We start from the raw sequence: 6,898 nt of genomic DNA, 5'->3' as shown, positions 1-6,898 counted from the left end.
CCATTGTGGTGCACTATCACTAAAAATTTTCCATTCCATTTTCTCACCATAAATCATCATTTCATCAATTTTTCAACCAATTCACTTGATCACAAAATCAATTCATTACTTCTACACTTCACATAGGGTTCGGCCATTGAAGGTTCATAGGGAAAATGGATTCTTTTCTTGTTGTTTTGTTTCTAAATATGCTAAACTAACTAAAAACACTAACATAACTTAAAATCAAATCAATCCAACATCTTTCTCTCTCCATACCCATTTTGACCAGCCATGAATTTATCATGAAAACATGTAATTTAAGTATGGAAAATAAGGAGAAATGCGTTAGGAAAATAGATTTCAAGCTTAAGTTGAAAAATCCTACCTTTTTCACTTGTTTTCCTTGATTTTCCACACTTTTTCTCTTGAAATTCTTCACCTAGGGTTTGTTCTTCCTTTCTTTCCCTCTCTTCCTTGCTTGGCCGAATATTTGGAGAGATAATGGGCTGATTTATGCTGATTTTTAAGTTAAATAATAAAATATCCTAAGCTTGACACTTGTCATTTTCTTATTGGTCCATTTTTCTTTGTATACTTTAATAATTATGCTTCCATTCTCCACCACATGATTAGTCAAAGGTCAAAATGAAGATAAGGGAAGACCATGTGCTGGACAAGTGTCCTGGTGGTGGAAAATTATAATTTTGCCCCTAAGGTGGCAAAATTACCATTTTACCCTTAAGGTGGCAAAATTACTATTTTACCACTATGCTTAGAAAAATACCGGGATTACAAATTTTTCACTTCTCAACCTCAAAATCATACTCCAATAAGTCATATATAATCAAAATCTTTCAAAAAATTTCCCATGTTGTCCTCAAGTGACAAAATTACCACTTTACCCCTGGATAGTGAAATTTTCGGTTTGACTCCAAATTAATCCTCGAACTCTGAATCACCATTTTAAATCACTCTGAGAATTTAAAATTTTTAATTTCACCCTAAAATCTCTATTTGATCTAGTTCGAGGCTTGAATCAACTTTATTGTACCTTTAGGTACAATACCGACTTTTGTAAATTTTTCGGAACTCTCCTAGCATGCAAACATGCTATCCATCACATGTATGTCATGACAAGTATTTTATAAGGTTGGGCTTTACATTTTTGCTCCTTGTGGTGTTCACGAGATTGCTTTGGGAAGTGCTATTTTGATTACAAAATTGCTTGGTAAGGTAACTTTCTAAATAATAATTAATTTTGTGCTTTTATGTGTTAAACATCACCAAGATAATCCATGGGTGGGGCATGTTTTGATTGTTTAGTTCTAAAGTTTTAATTTTCTTTTCGTTGCGTATTTTTTAGTATGCCATCCATAGCCAAACCCATCATGGGGTGTATATTTAATGTTCTTGACTACCATCATTGGTATTGTCACGACCTGGAACTCCCTATTGGGCCCGTGACAACCGTTGCGAAGCCTCGACGACATTCTTCACCCCAAATGTCGATCGAAATCTCACAAGGCTCTCGTATCAGCTTTTTCACTTCCCTGGTGAGCAATAGTTATCAAATATCATAATTCGAAAGATTAAGAATCGTTTCCAAATCAGAACATAACATATTGTTTTTTGGTTCACAAGGGCATTTTCGTCATTTTTCGTCAAAAATCTCAAAACTTGCTAAAAATGTACTAGGTAAGCAGAAAATATATATTTAGTAATTTTAAAACAAATTAAGTATCTAAAACGTTCATTTGAAGTGAAAATTTAACCATTTGAATATAATAAAAATATTCAATAAAATAAACTCTTTTCTTGTAAAATAATTTTTATAAAGCTATCGGTAAATAATTCTTATAGCGTAAAAGTGAATTATATTCATATATACTATAAACCAAATAACCAAAGCATAAAATTACTTTTACAGTGACACGTGGGCTCACATCTAACCAAAATGCATCGGAAGCTGAAAACCTACAGCTTTTCTCGATTCAAGCCCAAATGAAGGTCCTTGTCAAAGTCAGCTAACTATGGAATTCCCCGAGCTTGAAATGTGAGGAAATGAGGGGGGTGAGATTATAAAATCCCAGTGAGTAAACAGACATCATCATAAACATCTAGAGTTGAGTACATGGAGACAATAAAGTAAATCGTCATAAACTGGTCATAGCATTAGAACACATTTCATTCAAAATACGTAAAAAGGCTTATGAATCTCATAAAACTATGCTTGTGCCATAAATTCATCCTCAGAGACACCTTGACCGAGGCATCTTACCGAGACCACCAAGGTTGTTAAAAATTTCGTATACATGTAAAACATATTTTTAATTTGAGAAAAACACAACCATTCCTTGGTGTTGGCTGAGTTCACCATCACGTGGTGGTTCGGCGTGAAGTGAACTCAAATATCACCTCAGGAGCTACCTTACACGCCTCTACAACCGAGGTGAGCACATATAAACGGGGTTACCGTGCCCCTCTTATAGGCTGGTCCACGGAACCCGTCTATTGCAGTAAGCTAATAATTATCCCACCAATCAATAAAATTCAATAGTATGATATGACAATTGTTGTAATTCATAACCTTTCAAGGCAACCAAATAATTCGTATTTCAATACAATTGCCAACCAGCCAATCATGCCAATTTATCATAAGCCAATCAATTTAACAATCAAATTGCAACAAATAGCAGTCTTCGTGCACTCTATTTTTTAAATCTTTATTAATTTCAAAACAATTATAAATTAATTTCAATGAAACTCGTTTATTCATAAAACATGAAAATTTACCTTTTTAAATTTATTTTTCCATAAAATTCATGAAATCATCTAAAAACCACCCTAGATAATTAAAATAACAGTAAGTTTACTCACAGTGCTAGGAGTTGATGTACTCCTAATCCCAGTCTTCAAGCACAATCTCTGTACTGTTACCAATGTAATTTGCTCACCACCTACCCACAATGTACAATACATAATTCACCACATTAATGTTTGACCATTATAAAATCAATTCAGGCTCGGTGTATATGCATGATATGATATGCAACTTATCCGACTATTGCTTAAATGCGGTGCTAACCTAATTCAGCCTATTACCCGATTAAATGACAATTGTGTCTGATTTGTCTCTAAATTGCTCCATTTCATTTCTAATATTTCAATTCACTAAATACAATTCCAATAATCTAAAATTCAGCCTAATAACCCTCACAATTCTTCTTGAAAATTTCGGCCATTGTGGTGCACTATCATTAAAAATTTTCCTATTCCATTTTCTCACCATAAATCATCATTTCATCAATTTTTCAACCAATTCACTTGATCACAAAATCAATTCATTACTTCTACACTTCACATTAGGTTCGGCCATTGAAGGTTCATGGGGAAAATGGATCCTATTCTTGTTGTTTTGTTTCTAAACATGCTTAACTAACTAAAAACACTAACATAACTTAAAATCAAATCAATCTAACATCTTTCTCTCTCCATACCCATTTTGACCAGCCATGAATTCATCATGAAAACATGTGATTTAACCATGGAAAATGAGGAGAAATGCATGGGAAAGGTAGATCACAAGTCAAAATCAAGAAATTTTACCTTTTGTCACTTGTTCCCTTGAATTTTCATTAATTTTCCCTTAAATTTCTCCACCTAGGTTTTTTTTTTCTTTTCTCCCTTTTGTTCTTCTTTGCTCTTGGTTTGGAAGGCCATATGAAAGAAATGGGCTGATTTTTATACCTTTTTTATAAAAAAATAATAAAATAATATAAGCATGACACATGGCATTCCATGATTGGTCTATTTTTTTAAATTCTTATCTTTTAAGCTTTAAATCTCCACCACACATTATTCAAGGGTCAAAAATGATGATGGGTGAAGACTATGTGCTGGAAAAATGCTTTAGGGGGTGCAAAATTATCGTTTTGCCCTCGAAGTGGCAAAATTACTATTTTTGCCCCTATACTCCAAAAACACCGAGAATTAAAATTTTTTTCACTTCTAAAGCTCAAATCATACTCCAATACGTCAAATGGAGCCAAAAATCTTTTTTAAAATTTCCATTTTGTCCCCAAGTGGCAAATGACCATTTTACCATTAGATAGTGAAAATTTCGGTTTGACTCCAAATTGATCCTCGAACTCCGAATTACCATTTTGAGTCATTCCTGGACTGTGAAACTCATAATTTCACCTTAAAATTCCTATTTGAACTAGTTCGAGGCTTAATCGACTTACTTATACTTTTAAGCACAATATCGACTTTTAAATATTCTTCCGGGGCTGTTCAAATATACAATCACTCTATCAGTCTCATGTGTAACATGGTAAATAATTTAGGACTGGGCTTGACAGCACTACCCCCCTTAAAATAAAATTTTGACCTCAAAATTTCATTTACTGAACTCAAAGAAAAGGTGGGGTATTGTCTTCTTATCTGATGTTCAACTTCCCCTGTCATCTCTTCCATTCGAGCATTCATCCACAATACTTTGATCATTGGGATGCTCTTATTCATTCCTGTACGTATCCTCATATTTATGTTTACCTCACATTTATGTAGCTTCAATCTTCTTCATCATATTAGTCTATCAGTTACGGCTTAACCGCGCTACAGATTACATCTCCTTGATACCATTTCCTTAACTATCTCCCAAAGTCTTTTATATCCACGCAACTCAGTCTCTAATGGGATTTCTTATCGTTACGCTACCTTTATCACTTGTCAACAATCAATAATTCCCACTTCAGAATACTTTTTCCATATTACAACTGCTTCCAAATTAATTTTTCTTCTAAAGGGGTGTGCATTATAATTCCTATTCAAGCATTTCATAATACATAAGAATCAAACACTCTTTATTTGTTCATATATATATATTTAACATCACAGATAATTCAAATTTGATAACCATTAATAACCATATTCTCAAAAAGAAAACTCTAGTACTTTCAGGATCGAGTACTTATTAAGTAGATATCTTCTATGACCACGATATATTTAAATAAATGAACCTACTTTTGGATGTATCCTTATGGACTTAATCAATCCTTATAATTCCTAGGTCATAACCAACTTGTTAGTTATACATCACATACAAACATATCCAACTTGTGATTTCTCAAAATTTTCTCCAAACACTAGATCTCATGGCCTTATTAGTTTATCAATCTGAAGATGAAAATAAACATTTATCTCCCCTCAAGTACACTTTAAAATCAAAGTATCATTTATCAAGATATTTCTGATATCAATTTCCTTCAGCCCTTTTTACCTTAGAAGATTAAATCCATAATCATCCATTTTGAGTCATGGGCTTATGCCAATCAAGGCAAATTTTCACACTTTCGATTACATGAAGTCGATTGCACATATTCCATTCTCATATGAGAGTTAACCACTAGTTGGCATCATCCCCAAACAACACGTATTATATAAATCAAATTTTTATAGTCAAAGTTCATATTGGAGTAATTCAATCCTATGTCATATCTCATCACTAAACCCTTACTTGTACATGAGTACTTGAATTTTCGAATCATCATTTCTTTTCTAAGTAGATCTTTATAGTTCCCGTAGCGTATTTCTATTCCCTTATACATAATAGTGTCATTTAATCAAACTGTATCATCCTCATTTTCTAAACATTCGAAACACAATTCAACCTTTGTCTACCATTATCAAATACTTTGCCTTGATAATTACTTAAAAATAAATTGAAACTTGTGGGGAAGTACATTTTACAATTTATGTTTTACGTCTACAATTATGTCGAGACCAGAACCTCATCGGCTCCATAAAACAGTAGGATAATCATTGCCTCAAACCAGTATTTCCAAGTATACTTATGCTTGTATCCCATCCTCATACTTATATGACATATCAGTCATGAGTCTAACTTGACTGTATAGCCATTTGCTCCTTAAGCTTTAATGTTCTCTCATTGCGAAAAGTCTTTCAAATTTATCACAGCAGAGTATTCATAAGGTGGATACATATCCATATTTATAGTTCAAGGTCTAACGTAGCGAACACTGTCTCATCATTAAAGTTTTACCCTTATCTATCGATCATAGCTCCTTTACACACTTACCTATACATTCCTTGTTTACTTACAAGCCACTCATGGCCATCCAACTTTTGACCTCTTATAGTAAGTCAAACTAATATATTCTCTTATGCTTTTCCATACACTTCCTTTAATAAAGTTCCACTCTTTCATACGAATATAACATCATTCTTCCTTAACCAATTTATAAATTGTACTTGAATTTGCAAGACTTAAAACTAGATTCTCCTCAAGTACTTTTCAATATTAATATTAATATTACTCTCAGCTTATAGCTTCCTTTTTATAATCACATAACTTAGTACTTGCTTTTACAAGATCCACGGTAGAACTTCTCTTGGGTATTTCCTTAGGGATATCTATCTTAAACTTATGTCTCACAACATGTGATCACTTAACCCGTAACTTAGCCATTTATGTGGCATCCTTTTCGGGGCCCACTCCAAGGTATTGTTATGTCTGGGTCCCCATCACTTGACTTACTCGTTTTCGTCTCGCCTAAGGGTGACACGACAGGCCCTGCAAGACCTCTCGCCAAGTTTCAAACCCCAGACTTTTTGCTTCTCCCCCTGAAGGGAATGCCTTTAACCATTTCAGCTTTAACTCATTCATATCGATACCTTCCAAAACCTTAAAACTCCAGTTAACAAAACGTAGAATCAAGTTCAATGACTTTAGGTCAACTCGTAAGTTCAACTTCACATCTGTCTCATTTTATTCATGCATCCTAGACATGAAGTGTTCTTAGCACCGTGGCATGATGGCTGTTGGAGTTTACTTAATCAATGTTATTCATCTATATTTAAGGTTACTACACTAATCATTCTCAACCGTTTGGTT

The sequence above is a fragment of the Theobroma cacao genome, chromosome 10, assembly GCF_000208745.1.
Source record: "Theobroma cacao cultivar B97-61/B2 chromosome 10, Criollo_cocoa_genome_V2, whole genome shotgun sequence".
NCBI lineage: Eukaryota > Viridiplantae > Streptophyta > Magnoliopsida > Malvales > Malvaceae > Theobroma > Theobroma cacao.
The sequence above is the reverse complement of the archived record's forward strand: the minus strand, read 5'-3'. Positions refer to the sequence as shown.